The sequence below is a fragment of the Canis lupus genome, chromosome 12, assembly GCF_011100685.1.
Source record: "Canis lupus familiaris isolate Mischka breed German Shepherd chromosome 12, alternate assembly UU_Cfam_GSD_1.0, whole genome shotgun sequence".
NCBI lineage: Eukaryota > Metazoa > Chordata > Mammalia > Carnivora > Canidae > Canis > Canis lupus.
This window is the reverse complement of record NC_049233.1, coordinates 39,749,197-39,767,247: the sequence shown is the minus strand read 5'-3', so window position 1 is coordinate 39,767,247 and position 18,051 is coordinate 39,749,197. Positions and strand designations below refer to the sequence as shown.

General features: G+C 36.9%; 1 long non-coding RNA gene across 1 annotated transcript; it reads left to right on the top strand.

Annotated features, from left to right (window-relative positions):
- The first annotated feature begins 3,301 nt into the window (after nt 1-3,301).
- LOC111098325 lies at nt 3,302-7,820 on the top strand. Its single transcript, XR_005367936.1, has 3 exons — nt 3,302-3,440; nt 6,273-6,399; nt 7,301-7,820. It is a non-coding gene; the product is annotated as an uncharacterized LOC111098325 (long non-coding RNA).
- The last annotated feature ends 10,231 nt before the right edge of the window (nt 7,821-18,051 follow it).

Genomic DNA, 18,051 nt, shown 5'->3' with positions numbered 1-18,051 from the left:
ACCCCAGCCTTGGGAAGGGGACCCCCCGCTTCTAAGTTTGTTCTCTGGGTTTTCTCCCCTATCCCTAGAGTACCAAATAGAGTTTCCTTATATTTTATAGTCACTCTTTTATCATAGGTTATTTTTTTTATATTAATCTTCCTCTGTTTAACCCATTCTGTGGGTTCTATCTCCTGATTGAATCCAGGTTGCTATATATCAAATCTCAATTGTTTATGTGGGCATAAAAAAGCATCTGAATTGAAATGGCCACTTTTATGGAAGCCAGCTTAATATACTGAGTGCAATGTCTACTTTGGGCTAGCAGATGTTTCATGTTGTGGTGATAGTAGAGGTGGTTTGTAGATGTGTGCTCTGTGGTACCATACTGTGGGGTTGATGCCTCCCCAGGCAATAGAGAAGGCTATTGGAGTTTCAAAGGCAATACTTGGGACTATATGGCAAGAGTGAGTGATAAAGAACAAGGCAGTTATTCATTTAGTAAATTTTACAGAATGCCTTGTATGTGCCCACTATTCTCCTAGGTATTGAAGGGGGAAATACAAAACAAAAACCCCTGCATTTTTTTACTTTGTTCTTTTCTCCACATTATTTTTGCCTCCTTGACACTTCAGGTTGGTGCTTCTCACTTTGAACTGGCTATTCTTGTAATCAATAGAATAAATAATTTCACATAACGTGGTTACAGAGGTACTTGAAGTGTATGCGTTTTTGGGGAGGATACAACTATTGGTTATGTACCAATGGTCATTTAAAGATAAATTTAAGTAGAGGGATCCCTGGGTGGCTCAGAGGTTTGGCGCCTGCCTTTGGCTCAGGGTGTGATCTTGGAGTCTGGGGATCCAGTCCTGCATCAGGCTCCCGGCATCGAGCCTGCTTCTCCCTCTGCCTGTGTCTCTACCTCTCTCTCTCTCTCTCTCTCTCTGTGTGTGTGTGTGTGTGTCTTTCATGAATAAATAAATAAAATCTTTCAAAAAAATTTAAGTAGAAACATCTTACTTTGGCCAAACATCTCAGAGTGATTTTACTGCCTTCAAATTAATAGCAACAGGGTAAATGGAAAATTAAACCTGGATGGTATATGAAATTGGCTTTGAATTTCTCATTAATTAAGAGTGCTCAGTGACCTAGTTGTTCTAATTACATTGGTTGGGAAATTTGATCATTAGTCAAATGAAAACATGAAGCTATACCATTCTCTTAAGAAACCCAAATGAGACTTGGTATGGTTATGAAAGAATTAGTGCTCTGATTACTCTTGTCCATAGGAGGTTCAGTGGGGCAGACCTTAATTCTTGGATTCTTGTAGTATTTTCTTTCAGGTATTTATTCCATCCATTTGGAGCTCTGCTTTATAAGGTATGCGAGGGACTAAATCTGTTGTCAGTGGTTTGATGACAAGACATCAAACTTCATGATGGCTTTAGGATGGCTAATTGTTTATTTTACCTCCAATCAATAGTAACTTAGACTTGCTCTAGGGGTTCATTCACATGTTTTCACTAAAGATAATCATTACTCTTTTAAAAGGAAGAAACTGATGGGAGAACATCTTTAGATTCTTTTGTTTGTAATTCAAATGACCTAAGGTCGAAGGAAATTGATGTTTTAAATTTTTCATTTCTTTATTTCACATCTCCTGTGTATTCACATTCTCTGGGCAGGTGTGAACTCACAACTGCTCTATTGTCCTTTTTCTTTTCACTTTCCACAAAATAGGAAGGAAGGGGGTGGCCAGTGAAGGAGGAAATCCTCTTGCTGGATATTATAATGTGATAGGAAGCAGAGATGCAAAGTTCTTTCTTTCTCCGTCACTGCAACTAATTTTTTTTGTAGATAAAACTCAACTGAAAAAAATATTACTTCTTTCTGAAGTTTAATGGTGCCTAATACTTGCAGCCCTTTAAATAAGGTGATGATATTTAAAATCATGTTCGAGTTTTATGGCATATACATTAAAATAGCTATTTCCTTGAACTGATCTTTCATATTTAAATTTCATGATTAGAATTTAATCTAAAATCCCCATTTAAGTGATACTACAGAAATAGCAAATTAAAATGTGTGTAACATTTAAATACATTATTTCTTTGACATTATTTCAATATAGTGGTTATAAGGGTCTTGAATGCTGGAATCATATTAAGAATTTGATTATAAGCCTAAGATGTTTTATTTCACTATAATTTGAAAAAAACTAAGAATATTTTAAAAATAATTTTATTAAGCCTTTAATGTATGCCTGTTAGAGCCACAGTTGCTTGTGGTAATATTTTCTTCCATTTAAATCTTCCTTTAATTCAACCTCAAGAGGAGACTTTGACATGCTATATAGGCTCAGTAAAGGGAAAGCTACTATTATCACTGTTTTCAAATGACAGTCTTGGTATGCAGAATGAGAAGTGTACCATACATGCAGTGCAGTTTTTCAAAGAATGGAATAGGAGAATTGTGGCTTTGGAATAGCAGGCTTATTAAAGGATCAGAGTCATAAAAACTCCTATTTTATTGAGGTAAGATTACATGGAGAAAAGGGGACTCATTCTAGAGATCTTGATTCTAGTTTCAGCGTTACTCTACTATGTGAACCTGAGAAAGTCAGTTAACATCTCTGAGCCTTGGTTTCATCATTTATTAAATGAAGGGATTTTAGGTGCCCTCTAAAACGCTTCTGGCCATCAAATATGATTCCATCTCTTTAGGGGATTTAGTTTTCTTTTGTGAGATTATTATTAGCCAAGTACAAACCAAAGGAAAGACATGTTTAAGCAATTTGCTAGCCTCAGATTTTGTAAATTATTGTATTTGACTGTTCCAGGGCTCTGGAATTTTTATATATCAACATAGAAGACCTTACTTCCCAGGTCTGACATTCAGGGAAGCAGCAAAACAGTATAATCTGTTTCTCCAGGAATTGAGTAAGGAAATCTAGTCATTTGGGCAGTTCATCTTGGCTTCTGGTAAAAAACAAACAAACAAACAAACAAAACAAAACAAAACAAAAAACAGTTGTATCCAGGAGCTTTAGAAAAACCTACTTTAAATAACTTTAAGTGGGAAGGAAATTTAGTGGAAACATCAATGAGAAGATGTCTTCTTGGGTCCAGTTCAAAAAGTACATATTGAGCTGCTATTAAAGGTCTATAACCTTGTATTTTAAATCTGAAATCCAAAAAGTTCTAAAAAACCTGAGTTCACTTAGTTGCAAAGCATGACCTGAATAGATATGAAGCTATATGCATTTTTTATTTATCCTATTTAATGTAAATACTCATTTTTTTCACTGAAGAATCTATGATGTATTCAGCTCTGAAGGGCCACCCCAGAACCTCTAGGAATGTTCTGTACATGGCCTCTAATACCATTCTAAGTGCTTGCTGAAAGTTTGGAATTCCAAACCGCATCTGGTCAATTGGACATGTTTTGTGACAAAGATGAAGGTGAGTGGAAGGATGGCTGGGGAGGAAGTGGATGAAATACAAAAGTAAATGAGTAGTATGAAGTCACTTGTCGCAAGAATTTCCCAGACATACTCAACCAATACAACATGATGTATTTTGTAGAAGAGATATAGATAAAATTTAAGGATACTCACAGAGGGAGGAATTATTTCTGCTGGGATTTCAGGGCATATCATGGAGAAGGGAACATTTGAAGTGGGTCCTGAAGGATGACTAGGCATTTCTCACAGAGAAAGATATTCTAAACAGAAAAAAAGAGAGTCATGTGCATTCATGGTGTTTTGGGAGCCCCAAGGCTTCTCTGGGGCAGAGTTACAGTGGTCATGGAGAGGATGTCATGGGGCTGAGTATCTGAAAATGAGGCTGGGGTTTTTATTCAGTATCTTGTATGCCATACTAATAAACATCAACTGATCTCCATTCAGGCTGTGTAGCCCAGGGTTGGCCCTAAAGAGGGTATTCATGTATAAATGTTTTGTTAAAGAAGCACACTCAGGAAGATCTCTAAAGGAGTGGGCAGCAAGACAGCGAAAAGCAAGAAGACGCGGAAGGGAGTAATTTTTTTTTTTTTAAGGCAAAGTGCTAGAGATGGCTTTAGCTTAATCCTAAAGTAGGGTAGTAATAATGAAAAGTAAGCCTTAAATACTCCTTTCAGTGCTTTTCAGTCATTGGGTAAGGGCCATGGGGGTGGGAATTTCCAGGCACTTCACCTTTCCCTGCCTGGGTTCTCCCAAAAGCAAATGTAAGTGCTCACTGAAGGGGAGTTGGTGGGTGAAATACACTAAAATGGTGAATAGAAATCCAAGGAGAGGGATGGAATGCCAGTATTTTCTGCCAGGATACCTTTTGGTGACTGCTTGTTGCATCTCAGGCTTTACACTGAGTACTTCAATCACCTCATTTAATTCTTGTAACAATTCCATAAGATAGGTCATATTTTCCATTTTACAGATGAGAATTCTGAAGCTTGGAAGGTCACCTGGGCAATCTCATTAGTGTGCCCTGTGTTTAAAACCAAGCTCTTTTTAGCCCTCACTTCCTGGTGCATAGCAGGATTCCTTAGATCTTCATGGCTTCACCCCCACCCCTTCATGCCCCTTGAGCAACTCTAATAATCTTTTTTACATACTGCTTTTTGCAACCCTCTTTGCTGAAGGAATCATTCCAAAGCATAAAAAGTGTCCAAACTGCAGCAAATAATGGATAGCCAACACAAATTTTATAAGAATTGGGATGAAACACTTCTGGAAAAGCACTCCCTCTTTCATGTTATTTGGCTCCTGAATAAGGTTTTCGTATTCTAATAGAGTAGAATAGTCTCTCTTATTTAAGTTTGACCCAATTGAGGGGCACTTGGGTGGCTCAGTGGTTGAGTGCCTGCCTTTAGCTCAGGCCGTGATCCTGAGGTCCTGGGATCGAGTCCCACATCGGGCTCCCTGTGAGGGAGTCTGCTTCTCTCTCTGCCTATGTCTCTGCCTCTCTCTGTGTGTCTCTCATAAATCAATCAATCAATCAATCAATCAATCAATCTTTAAAAACAAGTTTGATCCAATTAAGAGTATTAAGTTAGGACTGATGCTTATTTTGTTGTGGCTATTTCTGTTTGTTTTTTAAATTTGGAATTCCTTCAGAAATTTTCAGAAATCAAGTTAAGTTTTCAATAATTAATAAATAAAAGGAATTAATTGATACATTTAATTCCTAAAGATTATGAATTGGGTCCAGTCCATTTAGAATTAGATAAATCCTAATTCTGTTCATTTTTTGGTAGTTAAAAAACATCATTTGAGTAGTTCTAAGCAGGATAGTCTAAGGAGATGTCTCAAAGAAATTATGAGTACAGTTAGGTTGTGGAAGATAAATAAATGTGTACATATATTAAAGTTACTAAGAATATTTCTTTCTTTCTTTTCTCTCTCACACACATGGATGTTAAGGTCATTTTTATTTGTTCATTTATTTAGCAAATATTTATTGAGAATTAATCATATGCCAGGCAGCAAACAAAATAGTCAAGATTTCTCATTTTATGCAACTTACAATCAAAAGAGAGCAGAATAAGAAATTGTGATTATGTCTTATTGTTATTGCAAACAAAGAAAACAAAACAAATTTTAAACTCTGGGAGTATGGAAAATTTGATTTAAGAGTATGGGGGAAAAAGTTGTTTTTCTAGAAGTTAGTCATTTTATATTACATGTTTAGCTGAAAAGCAAATAAATCTCCTCAGAATTGATCTCAACAAATATATATTGAATATCTACTATATGCCAGGCACTGCTAGCACTGTTAAAATGAAAGGCAGTAATTTCTTTGTTGGCTACAATGAGTATGGCAAACTAAAACCCTGTGAAAAATATATTCATGTAAATGAATATATTCTCTTAAAATTCCAGTAACTGCCAAAATGGAATTCATAAATGAGCCTTCAAAATAGAACAAATGCTCATAAACACCATAAATAGCACAATTAAGATTTTGTTACATTATTACTGAATGGGCTTTTTTTCTTAATTAGAAGTACTTGGGGAAGAACACTGACTTTTGGTGACTTCTTTATTCATATGTGGTTTACTCCTATTAGTTATTTAGAAACATTCTGTTGTCTGTAGGAAGTGAGTTTAGCAGCATTGTAAGAGTTTCCACTTAAATACTTTCAAACTTTTGCTCAGTTTTATTCCATCCCATCTCTTCTCTTTGGTGAGAAGAGAGGCTTTTCTGTCTTTTCATGTTATGTTTTATCAATATTGATGAGCCAAGAGGAAATAAATGTTACTAAAAAATAAATCTGTTCCTGTCTGTTTCTCCCAGACTGCCTTCCATATTCATCACAGCATCTGCACACTTGACTGGGAAAATCATGAGGCCCCTGCCAAGTCGGTTGCACTAGATCTACCATGACACTATGAGGAGAAACTTGGGTTCAAACCAGTGATTGGTAGGTACAAAGTATTTTCTCTACACATGTTCAGCAGAAAGTAATATGGTCTTGAAATATATTCATTGACCCTCTGTCATCTTTTCCTACCTCTCCAACAAAGAGAAGAGCTTACATTTTTTTCTCAGTGCCATTCTCTTCCCTGTCCCATCTACTTTGGGCTCCCCCTGCCCTCTCCATCACTTTATGCTGGGTTAATCCTGGATTATCTTGCAGTTTGGCACTGCCAACCCAGATAGTGAATTTATATTCCCTTCATTTATTTAAAGTCAATCTCTTCTTAAAGGGCTAAATAAAATTTTACCTCTTCTTCTAAACTTTCTGCTAGTTCTAAAGATCACAGATCTAAATCCGTGAATATTTTTATGGCCAGAATCAGTGTTAACATTTTCTTCAAACGTTTTCATGTATGTTAGTTTAATTCTTCCAATTATTCCAAGAGCAGGAACTATTTTTATTCTTTGGATGTATGTCTCACAGTGCTGAGTACTCCCTCTTCTGTTTTACATAATTCTGTATGTGTTCATTCAACCACTGAGAAAAATTCCTTAACTACCCAGCTTGCAGTTGGGCGCGAGGCACCAAAAATGCTATAAAACATAAGGCAGTTCCTGCTTTCTAGGATTTTAAAATCTAGACAAGGAAAGGAACATGAAAATATGTGTAATAAGTGTCATCAGAGATGCATTACTTATTCACTTATTCATACCTAAGTACTTCTTGGTTGGTGGGGAACATATTCATAGCTCCTGCAGTCATGGGGCTCATTGTCTATGTGTTAGGGAGTGTCAGAGTGTCAGAAGGACTACAGGACTACAGAGGACCCAAGGAGAAAGGTTCTCATTCTCTCTCTCTCTCTCTCGTTTTTTTCTCTCTCTACCTCTCTCTGTCTCTCTGAAAGACAAGAAAAGCAAGAAGTGAGGAGAACAAGATGATGAGTAACTATGAAAGCAAACTCTGAGGAGCTCTTCCTGTGGTAATATATTTTATCTGTAGGAAGATAAAAGATTATGTATTATCTGCTGCCTCCCAGAAAGTTGGATGAACAAACCTACAGTCCAGGTAACTGGAAGTGTGGAGAGTAAAATAAGAAACAAAGACCATCACCACCACCACCATCATTACCATCACCACCACAGCAAAGTGTCTTTAAGACTCAGGCTCTGAACTGGGGACCTTAGAATACTGTGTTGCTGAACTTGGAATAACAAAGCTCTACATTCTTACACACCGGCAGAAGAAAAGTTATCTCCGTTCCTTCACTTTCCATATACTCTATTACCAATGAAAATCAGCTTCTGCCTCCACCAATTTATAGAAATTGTTTTTTCAAAAAGCCATCAATGGCCAAATAGGCATTTTCGTTATGCATACTATTGGACTTTTCTGTTGAATATGATTCTGGTAATCTCTGTTGTCTTTATTTTTTTAAAGATTTTATTTATGTATCCATCCATTCATTCTTTCATTCATTCATTTATTTGGAGAGAGCATGAGTGTGGGGAGGGGTAAAGGGAAGAGGGAGAGAGAGAGAACCTCAAGCAGACACTCTGCGCTCAGCAGGAGCCCCTCCATCTCACGACCCTGATATCAAGACCTGAAATCAAGAGTCTGATGCTTAATCAAGTGAGCCACCCAGGTGCTTCTCTGTTGTCTTTAAACTATCAGTTTCAAAACTTGAATTCTGTCACATTGTAGTGTTCTGTCTTTCTCCTCTGGACTCAATCTTTTTTTGTGTCTGTCCTCCTAGGGTACATTTTCTGTTTTCAGCCAATCTGTCCCCTCCATCTAGGGGACTCTCCTAGGCTGATCTTATCAGACCTCATAGTTTTAAATACAGCCTATATGCTTATTGCTGGCAAATCTTTCTTATGTCTGGGTTCTTCACCTAACACCTTCAGCTGTATGTCTTATATGCCCTTCAAAGGCAGCACAACTCACACAGAGCTCTTAGTTTTCCCCTATGAAATCCTTCCTTTTCCAATTTTGTTTTAGTTGATGATAACACCATCCACCTAGTTCTTCTAACCAAACCAAAAACTTAGGAGCAATTCTTGAGACTTCTTTCTCCCACCAACCACATGCAATCAATCCCTAAGTATTCAATCCCTAAGTATTCTTTGAATATGTGCCCCCCTCTCTGTTTCTTCTGCTTCTGTAGTAGTTTGCTTGAACTCTTGTGGTCTTTCTAGGTGGTCTCTAGGCATTTTGCTTTTGTTTCCCTTCAATTCCATTTTCTAAACAGCTAACAGACTAAATAAATTTTTTAAACACATATCTGACATTAACTATCCTTGTTAAGGCTTCAATATGATTTAATTGTCTACAGTACCAGTTTTCTTACTGTGGAATAAAAGGCTCCCATCAGCCCCTATCTGCTTCTAATTGCATAATCTTTCCATCCAGCACCTGCCCTGTAGTATGTAGTTGGCTGTGTGATTCCACACCTTGTGTCTTTGCTCTGTCTGAAATGCTCTCACCCCTTTACCTCCTTGACTAACAGATTCCTATTTGCCATGGCTATCAGGAACTATTTCCAAATATTTTATGGTGGTGACCCTTTGGGGCTCTGAGGTAACTTAAAAGAATATAAAATAAGTCAAGGAGCATTTTTAGGCAGAGTCTATGAGAAGATTATAGTAGTCACATGGTATTCCACATGACATGCCCTACATGTCAGCAAAGTCTGGATTCAAACCTGATATAGACAAACATTCACAAAAATTTTATCTGAATGTTTTCTCCATTTTACCCCAATGGCTGCCCTTCTCATTATCAGGAAAATTTATGGTGAAAATGAGCAGGGAGAATTTTGTTCCTATCCCTTTCAAGACATTGTCTTGTCCCTTTCTATCTTGAATAAACCATGGCCAAATTTTATGGTGTCCTATATCAGATATTTGAGTCCCAAACTACTTAAATTTTGTATACTGGAGGTATATACCCTAGCTTTTCTATTCTCGGGGTTGATCAAGAGGTAAGAATAAGTAAATGCCTTCAACCACAAAAGAAGGAAACATGGGGTCCTCCATTTATGCCTGTTCTTCTATAAGATCCCTGGGCAAAGACTAGGGAATAGGTGATAGGTAAAATACTTTTACTCAAATTAGTAGAATTTTTCATGATTAATGTGAAGCCTCAATATGATTCTTTATATTATAACAGCATTAATTCTTAAAGATTCAGTTTATGAGTTAAGGTCTTTTAATGATAGGAGAATTGTCATGGATGTCCAGACTAGGTTTTGTTCACCAACCCTTACCCCACCCAGTATTTTGTGAATAACTCTGTCATTTCACTTAAAACATTGAATTGCATGTCTTTACTTTTTTTTTTTTAAGATTTTATTTATTTATTCATGAGAGACACACACACACACAGAGAAACAGACACACACACACACAGAGAAACAGAGACATAGGCAGAGGGAGAAGCAGGCTCCACGTGGGGAACCCGACGTGGGACTTGATCCCCCGGACTCCAGCTTCACGCCCTGAGCTGGAAGGCAGACGCTTAACCACTGAGCCACCCAGGTGGCCCAAATTGCATGTCTTTACATTTTACTTCTTCTACTGCCTTGGTTCCTTGACAGCTAGAGCCACATCGTATTTATTTTTGTTGTCCCTAAATTTAGAATGGTGCCTAACAGGTACTTAATAAAATGTTTGTTTGTTGAATGAGTAAACAAATTGTTATTGGCTGCAATGAAGTTTAGATTTTAAAGAATTCACTAATTCTTAACATCTACAGAATAATCAATAAACTATTTTTGTCTGATAACACATTTCTTACTATCACATTGATGTAAGAGTTTATATATTTCAGCTATTCCCAGAGGCACTGGGGATAAGGAAACAAAACACCTGGCAGTGTTCCATGAAACCAATAACCTAAAATAATTTATATGGGAACATGTATTAAATATTGCATGGGCTAGGATGTTGCATTGTATGATAGTGAACTGATATACAAGCATAGGTAGTGTTGCCCTCAGAAAGTGAAACTGGCATTCAACACCTAATGGATTGAAACAAAAATATACAAGTCAGCTAAAGAGAGAGCAAACTTACTCCCAAGGGAAAGAAACATATCATTAAAACCTGACTGAAGATGTTGTATTCGAAGGAAGGCAATACCATGAAATGAGGAGATGGACCGAAATGGAAGAAAATGGAAATCATGGCCCATATTGTGATTGTGCTCTTCTAACCTCTTCATAGAAAGAGGGCTTTTGGTTGGGAGAAAAACTCTCAGGGCCAAGTGTCATGGATATTCCTCTTGTGGAGATGGCTGTTTCAGGCTACCTTAGATGGATGCCATCATAAAGGGAGAACTGCAGGGAGGAGATATATTTCACATATAGTAAATGGCATGAATGGAGAAGGCAGGGTGACAAGTAGTCCAGCTGTCAGAAATGTGGTGATGAGTAGGATGTTGGTGCTATTGGTCATGCAATAGACTGAGTATGTGGGGGAGAATTAGACATTGTCCTAAAGTATTTGACTAATCATATTCAAGTTATAGGGGCTATTGAAGGTAATTAAGACAGAAATTAATTAAGATATAAGATCAGACTTGTGATTTTGCTCACAATAAAAATGAATAATGAGTAACTGGGAAGCCTGTAAGAGGTTTTTGCAGTCTAGTACAAAATATACACAACAAATGATTAAGGCCTAAACTAAGCAATGGATAAAAAAGAGTGTTGAGTATGTATTGCAAAATAAGAACATGAGAAAAAAAACATAAAACAATTCTAGCATTGACAAATAGCAGCCAATCTTTAACACCACTCAACTGTCTCAATTTTACTTTGAATCAAAAGAACATGAGAATGATGTTGTCACGAAAGCCCTGAAGTACTACTTTTTAAAATTATTTTTTTTATATTGTGGTAAGTATATATAATATGAAGTTTACTATTTTAACCATTTTAAGTATACAATGCAATTTCATTAAATATACTGACAATGTTATATAACTATCACCACTATCCTTCTGGAGAATGTTTTCATCATTCCAAACTAAAGCTCTGTGTCCATTAAATAATAACTCCCTGTTCCCTCTCCTCCCTGGTAATCACCTCTCCTGGTAACCTGTATTCTACTTTCTGTCTCTATAAGTTTTGCCTATTCTAAATACCTCATATAAGAGGAATCATACAACATTTGTCCTGTTGTGTGTGACTTAATTTACTTAGAATACTTTCAAGGTTCATTATTGCTGCAACATGTATCACTCCTTTCTATGACTGACTAATATTCCATTGTATGCCTGTGTCACATTTTGTTTACTCAGTCATCCATTGATGGACATTTGAGTTGTTTTTACATCTTAGCTATTGTGAATAATGTTGCTATAAACACTGGCACACTGTATCTGTTCAAATCCCTATTTCAATTATTTTGGATATATATTTAGAAGTTTTAAAGCCTTCCTTTACTGTGGTAGGTGTAGGAATGAAATTCCAGATGTGTACACTATGCCATTGAGAACTGTGAATTCCCATTATTGTCCCTATTACTCAAAAGTGGATCAAAACATTGTATCATTCATTATGAGAAGTGACAGTGCCTTGAATTTCAGGAAATAACACTTTATTTCTCAAAGCTCAGAACAACTTTTTGTTTCTCACTCAATAGGATGCACATGTCATCAGAGGTCCTTCATTTAAACATGTGACATAGCATTTCTCCAGCAGCCCACGGACATGGAAATACATATTCTGGGCTGAGGGATTGAGTTCCCCAATGTGAGAGCCTGGGGAGAATTAAATCACATCATCGAAATCCACTTTTTTGGGGACTCACCTCACCTTTGTTAACAGTATCTAAAGATGATGCTGGGATCCCTGGGTGGCGCAGCGGTTTAGCGCCTGCCTTTGGACCAGGGCGCGATCCTGGAGACCGCGGATCGAATCCCACGTCAGGCTCCGGGTGCATGGAGCCTGCTTCTCCCTCTGCCTGTGTCTCTGCCTCTCTCTCTCTCTCTCTCTCTCTCTCTGTGACTATCATAAATGAATAAAAATTAAAAAAAAAAGATGATGCTGAATTTGACTCCAATGAGAACATAGTGCTGAGACAGAGAGAGGTAGTAAAACCAAATATTGAACATCAGTATATTCAGAAAAGGCATAAATCTGTGTGTAATACTAACATATTTTGAGGTCATACCATTTGCCAGGAGCCTTTCTAAGTTTTTTACATGTGAAGTGTTGGGCACATCATAGAAGCTAAGCATTTGTTTTTCAAATTGAACTTCATTATTGTGTTACTATATTGGCCACAACTAGCATCTGCCTTGTAGCAGCTCTATAGACAGGTGGAATTAGAACTCTATCTAGCCATCAGGACCTGGGCTGCACACTCCAGTTCAGAAACCATTTAGTCAGCATCCTCTTTGGATTCATAGAATCTGCCAAAAGGCAACCTAGAGTAAGGCTGAAGTGAACCTAGACTCTGGTAGGTCGTTTTTTTTTTTTTTTAATTTTAAATATTAACAAGTGTATATGAAGCTAAGATACAGAAAAAAAAAATTGAAGGCAAAGAAATTTATCAAAAGTAGTTTCTCCAGTACAGAGTCCCCTGGGGATAAAAACAGAGAGAATATTTTTAACTCTGTGTTTTTATGAGTCATTAGCAGAAAGGCAATTTTAGTAACTCTCTTACCTATTTCATTTATGCCTACTATCTCCTCAGTGGGGAGTCACAGCCATTTAATCATTTCTGGAATTAAAGTTTAACCCTAAAATCCCTAGGAGAAGTGGCACAGTGATTTGAATTTATATGAAGGTATATACGTGTGGGTCTGGTTGAGGCAGGGCATAGGAAGCAAGAAGAGGAAGAGACAAGAGTCACTGAGTCCATATGGGGAGAGCTCTGTTGCAAACACTTTGAAAGAGGAGACAGGATACTGGGAATAAAAACATCTGACTTTAAAAATGGTTCAGGGCTAACCCTCGGTGCATATTATTATTAATTTCCTTTGACATTAAAGGTTTTTAAGGTAAGACTTCAGGATTGAAACATATTGGAAACAATTGAGAAAAGCAGGCTCTTTCTCATCCAAGCCTCTTCCCTAGGTGTGTGTTGCTCAGCAAGGAAACAGAAGAGCAAATTCAATATCTAGTTTTGCAAATTTGTCCCTAAAGGTTCAGAGGATTCATTCAGACAGAATTTCATATAGAGTTCTTCCAGCCTTAAATTAGGAGACATTAGGGATTATTTTAAGTCTGTGGGACTTAAAATTGTTTCTTTTGCTGAAGCTTAATTCCCTGTTTTCCCTGAGGAAACAAAAGAATCATTTATTGTCACAAAGGGTCGCTGGTTTGGTGACTCCCTGTCCTGTCACTGTATCATTCTCTTATTGTATATCTACCACTTAGGTATGAGGAAGAAAGGTGTATTCTAAAAATTACTGACCTTGTTCTTGGTATGCCATAGCTTTGAGAGCCAAAGGTTTTTGAGCACCCCATTCTTACCTGAAAGTATTATGCAAAGAAGAGTGAAAAGGGAGCACGCTTTGTTCTGACTTTCACAGGGAATGGTATGTTCCTTTATTTTGGTCGCCCCCGCAAGTTTTATTTATTTTTTATTTTTTATTTTTTTTTAAAGATTTTATTTATTTATTCACAAGAGACACACAGAGATAGAAAGGCAGAGACACAGGCAGAGGGAGAAGCAGGCCCCATGCAGGGAACCCGATGTGGGACTGGATCCCAGGTCTCCAGAATCACGCCCTGGGCTGAAGGTGGCGCTAAACCACTGAGCCACCTGGGCTGCCCTCCCCCCCAAGTTTTAATTTAAATTCTCTCTAGTAAACATTCCCCCTCCCCTCTTCCCTCCAGTAACCTTCAGTTTGTTCTGTATATTTGAGTCCGTTCCTTGATCCAGCAATTGCACTATTAGATATTTATCTAAAGCATACAAAACTACTGACTTGAAGGGATACATGCACCTGATGAGTATAGCAGCATTATCAACAATTATGGAATTGTTACCCATCAAACTGGTAAATGGTTAAAGAAGATGTATATAGAATAGAATAATACTTAGCCATAAAAAAGAATGAAATCTTTCCCACCCACATTGCAACAATATGTATGGGGCTAGAGAGTATTATGCTGGGTGAAATAAGTCAGAGAAAGACAAATACCATATTCTGGTTTTTTTGAAATTATAATAATAACAGGACTTTAGGGCATTTGAATGTGTCCTGCAGATATAACAAGGCATTGCTCTGCTCATTGGAGTTTGCAAAACTCCATTTATTGATCTATTGTCAAGCAAAACAGGAGCTCCTTGTACAAAAGCTCTGAGTTGTTTTTTGCTTGTCTATTTGTTTTGGAAATGAAGCATCATTTTGGTGGGCTCCTCTCTACTTAATCTAACTTTGTTACGAAGAAGTAGGATATAGACAGAATAATTAGGAACCTCAATGTAAGAATTTAACTCATTTATACCTTCATTAGACTGTTATTGATTGCTGAAATATAGTTCTCTATGTATTTAGAAATATATATTTTTAAAATTTTTTGTGTGTAGGGGAAGCAAAATTCAGTATATATTCAGAATATAATTTAGAACGTTATAATATTAAAGATTATTTTTCTTGTAAAAATAAAATTTGAGCCACAGCAAGATAAAATATTAGCTGGACTTATAGGACAGACCATCAGTTGGTTCTCATAGAAGAGCTGAATGATCCAGAACTGATTTTAGATTCTATTAAAGAAAATAATTTTTTTGAAAACTCTTGAAAAGCATAAGTAGCAAAGCAGGAAATCTGGAGAAAATAACACTGGTCATTCATGTGTTTGCTTCTCTCAAAGCTGAAAAAACACATTTGAAAATTTCATAACCAACCCCATTCCTGGTTTACTATGAAGAGAATAGGTGGTATGTCTCTATTTCTCTGCTGAAAATTCTGCTGTTAACTTGGATTAGACACCTACTTCAGAAATAATGATCATCCCTGTGTGCATTTATGCTTGAAATGTTTAGCCAAGTACAAATGAACTGCTAGGGCATTAGAACTACTAATGTAATAAATTTGCTAACCAGTGTATCTCCAGTCCTAGAATAATGCCTAACACGTATCTGCTATTCCATTTTTTATTTGTTGAATGAATGAATGAATTAAATTGCCAGAGTGAGGTAGCTCCATGTTTAGTGTGTGTAGTTTAATCTTCCTAATAATTAAAATGGGAACTTTGCTCAAGATAGGGGGACTTCTGGGTATTTAGAAATTTATATGAGAACATTCAAAAGGAGAGAGAAATCCATGGAAATATTGGTAGGGTTGACGCTTAGAAAGAGGCACAAAGTCAACTTTACCCTGGAGTTAGGAATCTTTCTTTAAATTCCGTATAGCCACAGTGTGCACAAAGAATAGGTTAGAGCAGAGGCTTCTAAACTTTGCTTGCTTCCAGTACCCTTAGTATCTTGGTGATTTTTTTTATGATACCCCCTAGGCCAAAAGAAAAGTGAACTTTCTTTTATTAGGTAGTTATGTCTAAACACTTAATAAATATATAAGTCCTAACAACTTGATATGCATTTGAATAAATAATGCACATACCCTGAAAAAAACCCAACATTTTTATTTCATTAGGAAATAGCCATAATTGCTTACTAATGGAATTTATGTGCCCATTAGGCACTTCACAACTTCACATTTCACTCAGATTTTGGTATCACTGCAACCCTCATTTTCCTTTCCATACTAACTTTCATGCAATACTTGACTTTTAACATAGCAACCATTGAAAACCCAGGTTCACAAAGATATGATGTATCAAATGGAGCATAGTGATCTAATGTTTTTTTTTTTTTTTTTTTTTTTTTTTTAAAGTCATTTCTTTTTTTTTTTTTTTTAAAGATTTTATTTATTTATTCATGATAGTCACACAGAGAGAGACAGAGAGGCAGAGACACAGGTAGAGGGAGAAGCAGGCTCCATGCAGGGAGCCTGACGTGGGATTCGATCCCGGGTCTCCAGGATCACGCCCCGGGCCAAAGGCAGGCGCCAAACCGCTGCGCCACCCAGGGATCCCGTGATCTAATGTTAAAATAGTTTATGCAGTGTCTGGCAGATGTTGGAGATGGCTGCATTTTCCTCAAAAATTTAAAATGTCCCACTGCACCTGTGAGTTCACTGCAGTGTCCCAGAGCCCATTGGGCAGCATTCAGAAATCTTAGAGTTATACAGATGACATCTGAATGATAATAATAATAATAATGTCAACTGCTGACTCACCAAAAAAGAGCATCAACATAAAACAAAACTGCATTTATTTTTAACCTGGTAAGAGAGATGAATATCTTGTTGAAGTCTTAGTAAGATTTCTGAGGATAGAGGTGAAGGCAAGGATATATATGAGGTTTTTTGAGTCTGTTTAAGACAGACATTTCAGTGCAGCAGGGATTTGACAAAGTTCTTGATATAATAGTTTAAAATCAGTGGCCACAGTGAGACAAGAATTTCAAGGAAGTGTGGAGGCATTAAGTAGTCTTGCAGGGCAGGGGGCAGGGGAGGCTTAAAAGAATAGAAATTTATTCTTTTATAGTTCTTTCTGTGCACTGAGTATTTATTTTCAAAATATTCTTTAAGCATTCCTATTACTCTTGCTATGGCCTTAAAATAGTATGTGGGCCTCTCTGACCATGCTGTGGATACAGCTTATTATAGCTTTCCTGTTTATTAATCCTGGTTCTTAGTTACCAACTGCCCTGGAGCTGACCTCATGCCTTACACTGCTACTGACTCTGGGAGAATTCCTGATGAGCAGCAAAGCCTTCGGACGTGGAAAACAGGTCTTTATCTGTACAGCACAGGGAGTAGTATGCAGGATCTCATACCTTATGGTATGTTGGTTGCTTAGTTATGGAGCCATGTTGCAGATTGTGACTTCATTCTGAAAAGAAAAAAAAGCAACGTTAAAGTGATTTGCATCCTTGCTAGTTTAAAAAGTATTTTACTTTAGATGGCAGTATTATATAGTAAAAGAACAACAGATTTTGATACAAGAATTTTGGGATTGAGTTCAGTTTCTTCCATTTCCAAGCTTAAGCAAGTTACTTAGCATCTCTGAACTTCAGATGCTTCTTTAGTAAGTTATAGTGAATATATACTTCACAGGGTTGTTGGGAAATTCTAGTAAGGTGATATTCAAATATATAAAAGAGGTTTTTAGTACAATAGAGTATTATACATATATTAATTATTGTTATTATTGTTGTTATTATGTGGTTCAGTGAAATTATGTTACACATAGTCAATTACTAGATAGTCCTTTAACTCTATTTCATGCTACTTCATGCTAATATGTTTATTCCTTGAAGCGCAGGTGTTCGTATGAATCATTCTCTAATTCTGGGCATGTTGTAATCTAACAACCTGGCAGCTCATCTACAATACACTAAACATTTCTAAGCACAAATGCACACTGGATTGATAATTATTTCTTCAAGCTGTATCTTGAGTTGGAAATTTAATTTCCACACAGGCTCTTAAATGCAGGATTTATATTATATGTGTTAGCTTAAACACATGCCCATAGACAAACTCACACCATGACAGTTGCCCACACTGAGTAATTCATCTTTAGAAAGCTTCCTTACTTCAAGGACAAAACTCGAGGGGACTCTCACC